Consider the following 12591-nt stretch of genomic DNA (forward strand, 5'->3'; position numbering starts at 1 on the left):
ATTTGAGCCTGCACTGCAGTGAAAGCGACTAGCAGCAGGCTTATTAATAACACTTCATAATTTTCAATTTTTAAAACGTTTACTGGCATATTAATCGTTTTTTCTGAGGTACTTGGTGATAAAACTTTATGGGCATGATTTTTACCACATGGCTGTCGTTTTTTTCTGAATAAAAACAGTTTACTGAGCTTCCCCACTGTTGTAATATGAGTGGGAGGGGCCTATTTTAGCGCTTTATTGCGCAGTAAAAATTTAGTCACAGTCTTCCTATTTCTTCCTCCATGATCCAGGACGTCTCTACAGAGCCCAGGGGTCTCCAAAACTAGTTTTGAGGGAGGTAATCAGTCACAGCAGACCTGTGACAGTGTGTTTGACTGTGATAAAAAAGTTTATTATTTCAACTGTTATCCGTTTTGGGTATTAAGGGGTTAATCATCCTTTTGCTGGTGGGTGCAATCCTCTGCTAACTTTATACATTTTCTGTTAAAATTTGGTTGTTTTAACATATTTGGTTCATTGTTAATTCAACTGTGTCACATTTTTATGTTTCTTAAAGGCGCAGTAGCGTTTTTTATATAGCTTGTAAATTTATTTAAAAGTTTTTTCCAAGCTTGCTAGTGTTATTGCTAGTCTGTTTAAACATGTCTGACACAGATGAATCTGTTTGTTCACTATGTTTAAAGGCCAATGTGGAGCCCAATAGAAATTTGTGCACTCAATGTATAGATGTTACTTTGAATAAAAGTCAAACTGTATATGTTAAAAAAAAATATCACCAGACAACGAGGGGAAAGTTATGCCGACTAACTCTCCTCACGTGTCAGTACCTTCGCCTCCCGCTCAGGAGGTGCGTGATATTGTGGCGCCAAGTACATCAGGGCGGCCCATACAAATCACTTTGCAAGACATGGCTAGTGTTATGACTGAAGTACCATCTAAATTGCCAGAATTAAGAGGTAAACGCGATCACTCTGGGGTAAGAACAGAGTGCGCTGATAATAGTAGAGCCATGTCTGATACTGCGTCACAATTTGCAGAACATGAGGACGGAGAGCTTCATTCTGTGGGTGACGGATCTGATCCAAGTAAACTGGATTCAGAGATTTCAAATTTTAAATTTAAGCTTGAGAACCTCCGTGTATTACTAGGGGAGGTATTAGCGGCTCTGAATGATTGTAACACGGTTGCAATTCCAGAGAAAGTATGTAGGCTGGATAAATATTTTGCGGTACTGGCGTGTACTGACGTTTTTCCTATACCTAAAAGGCTTACAGAAATTGTTAACAAGGAGTGGGATAGACCCGGTGTGCCCTTTTCACCCCCTCCTATATTTAGAAAAATGTTTCCAATAGACGCCACCACACGGGACCTATGGCAGACGGTCCCTAAGGTGGAGGGAGCAGTTTCTCCTCTGGCTAAGCGCACCACTATCCCGGTGGAGGATAGCTGTGCTTTTTCAGATCCAATGGATAAAAAGTTAGAGGGTTACCTTAAGAAAATGTTTGTTCAGCAAGGTTTTATATTACAACCCCTTGCATGCATCGCGCCTGTCACTGCTGCGGCGGCATTCTGGTTTGAGTCTCTGGAAGAGACCCTTAGCACAGCTCCATTGGATGAGATTATGAACAAGCTTAAAGCCCTTAAGATAGCTAATTCATTTATTTCTGATGCCGTAGTACACTTAACCAAACTTACGGCTAAGAAATCCGGATTCGCCATTCAAGCACGCAGAGCGCTGTGGCTTAAATCCTGGTCAGCTGATGTGACTTCTAAATCTAAATTGCTTAATATTCCTTTCAAAGGGCAGACATTATTCGGGCCCGGCTTGAAAGAAATTATCGCTGACATTACTGGAGGTAAGGGCCATGCCCTGCCTCAAGACAGGGCCAAAGCAAAGGCTAAACAGTCTAATTTTCGTGCCTTTCGTAACTTCAAGGCAGGAGCAGCATCAACTTCCTCCGCTCCAAGACAGGAAGGAACTGTTGCTCGCTACAGACAGGGCTGGAAACCTAACCAGTCCTGGAACAAGGGCAAGCAGGCCAGAAAACCTGCTGCTGCCCCTAAGACAGCATGAAGTGAGGGCCCCCGATCCGGAAACGGATCTAGTGGGGGGCAGACTTTCTCTCTTCGCCCAGGCTTGGGCAAGAGATGTCCAGGATCCCTGGGCGTTGGAGATCATATCTCAGGGATATCTTCTGGACTTCAAAGCTTCTCCTCCACAAGGGAGATTTCATCTTTCAAGGTTATCAGCAAACCAGATAAAGAAAGAGGCGTTTCTACACTGTGTACAAGACCTCTTACTAATGGGAGTGATCCACCCAGTTCCGCGGTCGGAACACGGGCAAGGATTCTATTCAAATCTGTTTGTGGTTCCCAAAAAAGAGGGAACCTTCAGACCAATCTTGGACTTAAAGATCCTAAACAAATTCCTAAGAGTTCCATCGTTCAAAATGGAAACTATTCGAACCATCTTACCCATGATCCAAGAGGGTCAGTACATGACCACAGTGGATTTAAAGGATGCCTACCTTCACATACCGATTCACAAGGATCATTACCGGTATCTAAGGTTTGCCTTCCTAAACAGGCATTACCAGTTTTTAGCTCTTCCCTTCGGGTTAGCTACGGCTCCAAGAATCTTTACAAAGGTTCTGGGCTCTCTTCTGGCGGTACTAAGACCGCGAGGCATAGCGATAGCTCCGTACCTAGACGACATTCTGATACAAGCGTCAAGTTTCCAAACTGCCAAGTCTCATACAGAGTTAGTTCTGGCATTTCTAAGGTCGCATGGATGGAAGGTGAACGTAGAAAAGAGTTCTCTATTGCCACTCACAAGAGTTCCCTTTCTAGGGACTCTTATAGATTCTGTAGAAATGAAAATTTACCTGACGGAGGACAGGTTATCAAAACTTCTAAATGCTTGCCGTGTCCTTCATTTCATTCAACACCCGTCAGTGGCTCAGTGCATGGAGGTAATCGGCTTAATGGTAGCGGCAATGGACATAGTACCATTTGCGCGCCTGCATCTCAGACCGCTGCAATTGTGCATGCTAAATCAGTGGAATGGGGATTACTCAGATTTGTCCCCTCTGCTAAATCTGGATCAAGAGACCAGAGATTCTCTTCTATGGTGGCTTTCTCAGCCACATCTGTCCAAGGGGATGCCCTTCCGCAGGCCAGATTGGACGATTGTAACAACAGACGCCAGCCTTCTAGGTTGGGACGCAGTCTGGAATTCCCTGAAGGCTCAGGGATCATGGACTCAGGAGGAGAGACTCCTTCCAATAAACATTCTGGAATTAAGAGCAATTTTCAATGCTCTTCTGGCTTGGCCTCAGTTAGCAACTCTGAGGTTCATCAGGTTTCAGTCGGACAACATCACGACTGTGGCTTACATCAACCATCAAGGAGGAACAAGGAGTTCCCTAGCGATGATGGAAGTCTCAAAGATAATTCGCTGGGCAGAGTCTCACTCTTGCCACCTGTCAGCGATCCACATCCCAGGCGTGGAGAACTGGGAGGCGGATTTTCTAAGTCGCCAGACCTTTCATCCGGGGGAGTGGGAACTTCATCCGGAGGTGTTTGCCCAACTGCTTCATCATTGGGGCAAACCAGATCTGGATCTCATGGCGTCTCGCCAGAACGCCAAGCTTCCTTGTTACGGATCCAGGTCTAGGGACCCGGGAGCGGTGCTGATAGATGCTCTGACAGCACCTTGGGTCTTCAACATGGCTTATGTGTTTCCACCTTTCCCGATGCTTCCTCGATTGATTGCCAGGATCAAACAGGAGAGAGCATCGGTGATTCTAATAGCGCCTGCGTGGCCATCTAGTGGACATGTCGTCCTGTCCCCCATGGTCTCTGCCTCTGTGACAGGACCTTCTGATTCAGGGTCCTTTCAAACATCCAAATCTAATTTCTCTGAGGCTGACTGCATGGAGATTGAACGCTTGATTCTATCAAAGCGTGGATTCTCGGAGTCAGTGATTGATACCTTAATACAGGCTAGGAAACCTGTTACCTGGAAAATTTACCATAAAATATGGCGTAAATACTTATATTGGTGCGAATCCAAGAGTTACTCATGGAGTAAGGTTAGGATTCCTAGGATATTGTCTTTTCTACAAGAAGGTTTAGAAAAGGGCTTATCTGCTAGTTCGTTAAAGGGACAGATTTCAGCTCTGTCTATCCTTTTACACAAACGTCTTGCAGAAGTTCCAGACGTTCAGGCTTTTTGTCAGGCTTTGGCTAGGATTAAGCCTGTGTTTAAGACTGTTGCTCCGCCGTGGAGCTTAAACTTAGTTCTTAACGTTCTGCAAGGTGTTCCGTTTGAACCCCTTCATTCCATCGATATCAAGCTGTTATCTTGGAAAGTTCTGTTTTTAATGGCTATTTCCTCGGCTCGAAGAGTCTCTGAGTTATCGGCCTTACATTGTGATTCTCCTTATCTGATTTTTCATTCAGACAAGGTAGTTCTGCGTACTAAACCTGGGTTCTTACCTAAGGTAGTCACTAACAAGAATATCAATCAAGAGATTGTTGTTCCATCATTGTGCCCTAACCCTTCTTCAAAGAAGGAACGACTTTTGCACAATCTGGACGTCGTCCGTGCCCTGAAATTTTATTTGCAGGCAACTAAAGATTTTCATCAAACTTCTTCCCTGTTTGTCGTTTATTCTGGACAGAGGAGAGGTCAAAAAGCTTCGGCTACCTCTCTCTCTTTTTGGCTTCATAGCATAATACGTTTAGCCTATGAGACTGCTGGACAGCAGCCTCCTGAAAGGATTACAGCTCATTCTACTAGAGCTGTGACTTCCACTTGGGCCTTTAAGAATGAGGCCTCTGTTGAACAGATTTGCAAGGCTGCAACTTGGTCTTCACTTCATACCTTTTCAAAATTTTACAAATTTGACACTTTTGCTTCTTCGGAGGCTGTTTTTGGGAGAAAGGTTCTACAGGCAGTGGTTCCTTCCGTGTAAAGATCCTGCCTGTCCCTCCCGTCATCCGTGTTCTTTTAGCTTTGGTATTGGTATCCCATAAGTAATGGATGACCCGTGGACTGACTACACTTAACAGGAAAAAATATAATTTATGCTTACCTGATAAATTCATTTCTCCTGTAGTGTAGTCAGTCCACGGCTCGCCCTGTTTTTTACGGCAGGTCTAAATTTTAATTAAACTCCAGTCACCACTGCACCCTATAGTTTCTCCTTTCTCGTATGGTTTCGGTCGAATGACTGGATATGACGTAGAGGGGAGGAGCTATATAGCAGCTCTGCTTGGGTGATCCTCTTGCACTTCCTGTTAGGGAGGAGTTATAATCCCATAAGTAATGGATGACCCGTGGACTGACTACACTACAGGAGAAATGAATTTATCAGGTAAGCATAAATTATATATTTTTTTTTTTAGAAGCTGCTGATTGGTAGCTGCACATATATGCCTCATGTTAGCTCACCCATGTGCATTGCTGTTAATTCAACAGATACCAAGAGAATGAAGCAAATAAGATAATAGAAGTAAATTGGAATGCTGTTTTAAAATTACATTATCTATCTGAATCATGAAAGAAAAAGTTTGGGTTTAATGTGACTTCAATTTTGAATTTACTGTCCCTTTTTAATCCACATCAGTTTTTTATTTATTTAATTTTTTCTGACTTACCTTAAACGAATCTTGATTTTCAGATTCCCCAAACTGCAGTCTTAATTTTGGATAACTTTGGATTTTATAAGAGAAGCACAAGGCAACTTCCTGCTATGGAGTCGGTAAGTATTAATGCTGAACCAGCATTGTTTTTAACCCTGTTTAAATATGTAGTGCTGATAAGTTTTTGAATTCTATTTTTGCTCTGTACTTTCTCACTTATTGTTTTTTTTCTTTTAATGAGTATTTGAGAGCTTAGGGCTGGATGAACGTCTCTTTAATAAGGACAATTGTTTAATTGAAAATCGTAAAGAAAAAAGGTTGCCCATTAACTTTCAGAATCAGTGCTGCCACACTGCTTGTTTCTGTGCCATATTGCCCACAGCTTAGATTTAGCAGTTATAAATGGCTGCAACGTCTGTTGTACAAGTTGTTTATCATTTTGAGTGTCATGTCAGGAATGCTGGGTGGTGTTGCTTTTTCCTGCTTCAATGTCAGCATGGTACTGGGATCAGAATTAACCTGAAGCCACTTACAAGCCCTTGTAAAGCCAGAAACCATGGGGTGGAGAATAACTGTAGGGGTGAAAGAGGATTCTGGGGCAAAATGTGAAGTTGAAGAGGGAGTGTGTTACAGCTCATGCATTATATCACTGTGCACACTGTCATTTCACTTATTTGGTTGGGGCTTTGTGATTTTGGATATTATCTGCCGGGTTTGCATGTTTTCTATCAACAGATTCAGAACATGTTCCTTGAGAGGGCTAAGTAGTGATGAACAGGAACATACGCGGCCCCATTTAATAGAACATGTTTGTATTTTTGTCTTTTTTTGTTCTTATGTCTTGTGAATATGTATTTGACGAAGAGGGCTTATAGATAGAAACACTTCTAAAATGTGTAAGTTAAAGGTCAACATATCTTCAATTTGTAATAAATAGAGGCTGGTACACTGCAATGCACAGAGCCCTCTGGGCTCTAAAAGTACTTAACGCAATATAAGCTCTTAAAGGGACACTCAAGTCAAAATGAAACTTTCATTATTCAGATAGAACATGCAATTTTAAACAACTTTCCAATTTACTTCCATTAACAAAATTTGCACAGTCTTTTTATATTTAAACTGTCACCAGCTCCTACTGAGCATGTGACCCCTCCTTTTTAGGGGAAGGCCATCTTTCATAGGAGGGGCCACGTGTATGTGTGTGTAATATGTGTATGTGTGTGTAATATGTGTATGTGTGTGTAATATGTGTATGTGTGTGTAATGTGTGTGTGTAATGTGTGTGTGTGTAATATATGTGTGTGTGTAATGTGTGTGTGTAATGTGTGTGTGTAATATATGTGTGTGTGTGTAATATGTGTGTGTGTGTGTGTAATATATGTGTGTGTGTGTAATATGTATGTGTGTGTGTGTGCAATATATGTGTGTGTGCAATATGTATGTGTGTGTGTAATATGTATGTGTGTGTGTAATGTGTGTGTGTAATATGTGTGTGTGTAATATGTGTGTGTGTGTAATATGTGTGTGTGTAATATGTGTGTGTGTGTGTAATATGTGTGTGTGTGTGTAATATGTGTGTGTGTGTGTAATATGTGTGTGTGTGTGTAATATGTGTGTGTGTGTGTAATATGTGTGTGTGTGTGTAATATGTGTGTGTGTGTGTAATATGTGTGTGTGTGTGTAATATGTGTGTGTGTGTGTAATATGTGTGTGTGTGTGTAATATGTGTGTGTGTGTGTAGTATGTGTGTGTAATATGTGTATGTGTGTGTGTAATATGTGTATGTGTGTGTGTAATATGTGTGTGTGTGTGTTTAATATGTGTGTGTGTGTAATATGTGTATGTGTGTGTGTGTGTAATATATGTGTGTGTGTAATATATGTGTGTGTGTAATATGTGTATGTGTGTGTGTAATATGTGTATGTGTGTGTGTAATATGTGTATGTGTGTGTGTAATATGTGTGTGTGTGTAATATGTGTGTGTGTGTAATATGTGTGTATGTATGTGTATGTGTTGGTCTGAATCACTGTACTACCCCTAGCTAAGCTTAGAAGCTGTGTAATGCGGCGATGCTATGGCGTAAAGGGAAGTCTGCCTTAAAAAGCAGGCTAGAATTAAAAAAGTGAGTCGTGAACCTCATTTGTATATCTCACCCAGAATCCTCTGCTGCATTGGAAACAGTGTAATCAGAGTTTCTGTGGTAAAAGCAAGTTTTCTGACTTGTCTAGATTTGTAAATGGTTTACACAATGAGTTATTTTCTCTACTATATATATATATATATATATATATATATATATATATATATATATATATATATATATATATATATATATATATATATATATATATATATATATATATATATATATATATATATATATTGGAAAAGAGAGAACAAGCAATCCAGGGCAAAATTAAAAACAGTTCCTTTATTCACAAACTTTTAAAAGGTTCCAGGAGGGTCCGTAGTCATGTTAGTAAGGCAGCACAGGCAAACTGAAGGCTAACATGTTTCGGCTAAACAGACGTAATCAAAGCTAATTCAGTATAACTGTGTTGCCTATTTAAAAGCAAACCTAGAGGATAATTGGCTAACAAATTCAACCAATGCCTATGTAGCCTTACAGACAGTTCTAGGATTAACCCTTCATAGTAATTATTTCCAATGTCATTGTATCATTTTAAACATAGAGGACCGATACAGTTCATGATATTCAATTTGACAGAGTTAACATAAAAGAAATATACAAAGATACAAAAGGGTAAAGACCTTATATATATATATATATATATATATATATATATATATATATATATATATATATATATATATATCTATCTATCTCTATCTCTCAAATCGGTTCAAAGTAGTGTCTATTTAAGACAACTAATATATATATCTCACAAACACGGTTGAAGTGGTATCTGTATATGTGAAATAGCTATATAGCTAGTATTTTTATTTTTATTAATTTAGATGTTATATTGACATATTGCTTTTAAATATAATTTAAAGCATAATTTATTTTAAGTTTAAATTTAAATCTGTAGTTTAAAATTCAAAATCCAAAACTCAGAATTTATGCTTTAAACTAGTGCACGCTGCTAACAGAAGACATCACTAGATACTAGTCAAATTTAGAAAAATAAACCTAATAAAGAGACACAAATAATGTGATTCAATATAAAAATCTAAAAGAAAAGATTTTATTAAGACTCAAAATTGAGTCTGATAATGCAAATAAGCAAATTTTTAAAGGGAAGTAAGGTAATAGATACTAAGACCTTGAGTGATGGATATAAAAATGGAGTACTCAGCTCACAGTTAATAATAATAATAATAATAATAATAATAATACTACTACTACTAATACTACCCCTTCAGTGAGAATCACATGTAATTAATGATGTAAAATATATATATATATATATATATATATACACAATGGTGTGTGTATATATATATATATATATATATATATATATATATATATATATATATATATATATATATATATATATATATATATATATATATATATATATATTTCTCCTGTTAAGTGTAGTCAGTCCACGGGTCATCCATTACTTATGGAATATTTCTCTTCCTAACAGGAAACTGCAAGAGAATTACCCAGCAGAGCTTGCTATATAGCTCCTCCCCTCACCTGTCATACTCTTGCAGCCTAACAGATAGGAAGCTGTGAGAGATCTGTGGTGTTTTTTAACTTAGTTTTATTTCTACAATCAAAAGTTTATTTTTAAATGGCACCGGAGTGTGCTGTTTATTCTCAGGCAGCTTTAGAAGAAGAATCTGCCTGGGTTTTTTTCTATGGCCTTAGCAGACGTAACTAAGACCCACTGACTGTTTCTCATCTGAGGAAAAGTGAGGTAACTTCAGAGAAGGGGAATAGCATGCAGGGCCCCCCTGCAACAAATAGGTATGTGCAGTAAATAATTTTCTGAGGAATGGAATTGACTGAGAAAATACTGCTGATGCCATTGTAAAGTAAGTTCAGCCTTAAATGCAGCGATAGCGACTGGTATCAGGCTGATGTGTGTGTGTGTGTGTGTGTGTGTGTGCACTGAATGTATTTTCTAAGGAATGGAATTGACTCTAAAAATACTGTAAATACTGAAATAATGTATGAGCCTTAACTGCAGTAAATGCGACTGGTAGCAGGCTTATTAATAATAATACATAACTTTCAAATGTATGTTTAAAACGTTTACTGGCATGTTAATCGTTTTTTGGAAGGTACTTGGTGATAAAACTTATTGGGGCTTGATTTTTACCACATGGCCATTTTTGTTTTCTGCATAGAAACAGTTTCTGAGCTTCCCCACTGTTGTAATATGAGTGGGAGGGGCCTATTTTAGCGCTTTTTTGCGCAGTAAAAATTCAGTCACAATCTGTCTACTTCATCCTCCATGATCCAGATCGTCTCTAGAGAGCTCAGGGGTCTTCAAAATCCATTTTGAGGGAGGTAATCAGTCACAGTAGTCCTGTGACAGTGTATTTGACTGTGAGAAAAACGTTAATTATATAATTGTTATCCGTTTTTGGGTACTAAGGGGTTAATCATCCATTTGCTGGTGGGTGCAATCCTTTGCTAACTTAATACATTTACTGTGAAAATTTGGTTGCTATAACTATTTTTGTTCATTGTTATTTCAACTGTGTCAGTTTTTCTGTGCTTCTTAAAGGCACAGTAACGTTTTATATATTGCTTGTAAATTAATTTCTCCTGTTAAGTGTAGTCAGTCCACGGGTCATCATTACTTATGGGATATTAACTCCTCCCCAACAGGAAGTGCAAGAGGATCACCCAAGCAGAGCTGCTATATAGCTCCTCCCCTCTACGTCACACCCAGTCATTCTCTTGCACCCAACTAATAGATAGGATGTGTGAGAGGACTGTGGTGATTAAACTTAGTTTTTTTATATCTTCAATCAAAAGTTTGTTATTTTAAACGACACCGGAGTGTGTTGTTTCCTTCTCAGGCAGAATTTGAAGAAGAATCTACCTGAGTTTGTATATGATCTTAGCGGACGTAACTAAGATCCGTTTGCTGTTCTCGGCCATTCTGAGGAGTAAGGTAACTTCAGATCAGGGGACAGCGGGCAGGTTCACCTGCAAAGAGGTATGTTGCAGTATATTATTTTCTAAGGAATGGAATTGACTTTGAAAATACTGCTAATACCGATATAATGTAAGTACAGCCTTAAATGCAGTAGTAGCACTGGTATCAGGCTGACATGTATATATGTTAACACTTAAGTATTTCTGGGGAATGGCACTTCACTGGGAAAATACTGTATGCATATATCTTTTAGCCTAACTTGCAGTGGGAGCGACTAGCAGCAGGCTTTTTAAAGACATTTCATATATTAGATTTTAAACGTTTGCTGGCATGTTAAATCGTTTAATTATCTGAGGTACTTGGTGAAAATTGTTTTGGGCTTTATTTTCCACATGGCTGTCGTTGTTTTAAATTAAAACAGTTTACTGAGCTCCCCTCACTGTTGTAGTGTGAGTGGGAGGGGCCTATTTTGGCGCTTTTACTACGCATCAGAAATTCAGTCACAGTCTGTCTTTTTCTCCCTGCATGATCCAGGACGTCTCCACAGAGCTCAGGGGTCTTCAAAACTAGTTTTGAGGGAGGTAATCACTCACAGCAGACCTGTGAGACTGTGCTTGACTGTGATAAAAACGTTTATATTGTCAATTGTTATACGTTTTTTTCTGATATTAAGGGTTAATCATCCATTGCTAATGTGTGCAATCCTTTGCTAATTTTGGTTTATATAACTAATCCGGTTCATTGTTATTCAACTGTGACAGTTTTTGTGTGCTTCTTAAAGGCACAGTAACGTTTTTACATATTGCTTGTAAATTTAGTTGAAAAGTATTTCCAAGCTTGCTAGTCTAATTGCTAGTTTGTTTAAACATGTCTGACACAGAGGAAACTCTTTGTGCAATATGTTCAAAAGCCGAGGTGGAGCCCAATAGAAATTTATGTACTAATTGCATTGATGCTACTTTAAATAAAAGTCAATCTGTACATGTTATGCAACATTCACCAGACAACGAGAGGGAAGTTATGCCGACTAACTTGCCTCACGTGTCAGTACCTGCATCTCCCGCTCAGGAGGTGCGTGATATTGTAACGCCAAGTACATCAGGGCGGCCATTACAAATCACTTTACAAGACATGGCTAATGTTATGACTGAAGTTTTGTCTAAATTGCCAGAACTTAGAGGTAAACGAGATCACTCTGGGATGAGAACAGAGTATACTGATAATGCTAGGGCCATGTCTGATACTGCGTCACAATATGCAGAGCATGAGGACGGAGAGCTTCATTCTGCGGGTGACGGATCTGATCCAAATAAATTGGATTCAGACATTTCAAATTTTAAGTTTAAGCTGGAAAACCTCTGTGTGTTGCTAGGGGAGGTGTTAGCGGCTCTGAATGATTGTAACACAGTTGCAATCCCAGAGAAAATGTGTAGGTTGGATAAATATTTTGCGGTTCCGACGAGTACTGACGTTTTTCCTATACCTAAGAGACTTACTGAAATTATTACTAAGGAGTGGGACAGACCCGGTGTGCCTTTCTCACCCCCTCCTATATTCAGAAAAATGTTTCCAATAGACGCCACCACACGGGACTTATGGCAAACGGTCCCTAAGGTGGAGGGAGCAGTTTCTACTTTAGCTAAGCGTACCACTATCCCGGTGGAGGATAGCTGTGCTTTTTCAGATCCAATGGATAAAAAGTTAGAGGGTTACCTTAAGAAAATGTTTGTTCAACAAGGTTTTATATTACAACCCCTTGCATGCATTGCGCCTGTCACGGCTGCGGCTGCATTTTGGTTTGAGTCTCTGGAAGACACCCTTGACTCAGCGACATTAGATGAGATTTCACTTAAG

General features: G+C 39.3%; 1 protein-coding gene across 3 annotated transcripts in view; it reads left to right on the top strand.

The window, feature by feature from the left end:
* ANKRD11 (ankyrin repeat domain containing 11) overlaps nt 1-12591 on the top strand; it is a 1020931-nt gene that overhangs the window by 252486 nt on the left and 755854 nt on the right. For all 3 annotated transcript variants that reach the window (XM_053690514.1, XM_053691658.1, XM_053691096.1), the window contains exon 2: nt 5688-5768. The gene's annotated coding sequence lies outside the window, so the exon portion shown is untranslated. The remainder of the gene's footprint in view (nt 1-5687; nt 5769-12591) is intronic.

This window comes from Bombina bombina, chromosome 1 (assembly GCF_027579735.1).
Source record: "Bombina bombina isolate aBomBom1 chromosome 1, aBomBom1.pri, whole genome shotgun sequence".
Taxonomy (NCBI): domain Eukaryota; kingdom Metazoa; phylum Chordata; class Amphibia; order Anura; family Bombinatoridae; genus Bombina; species Bombina bombina.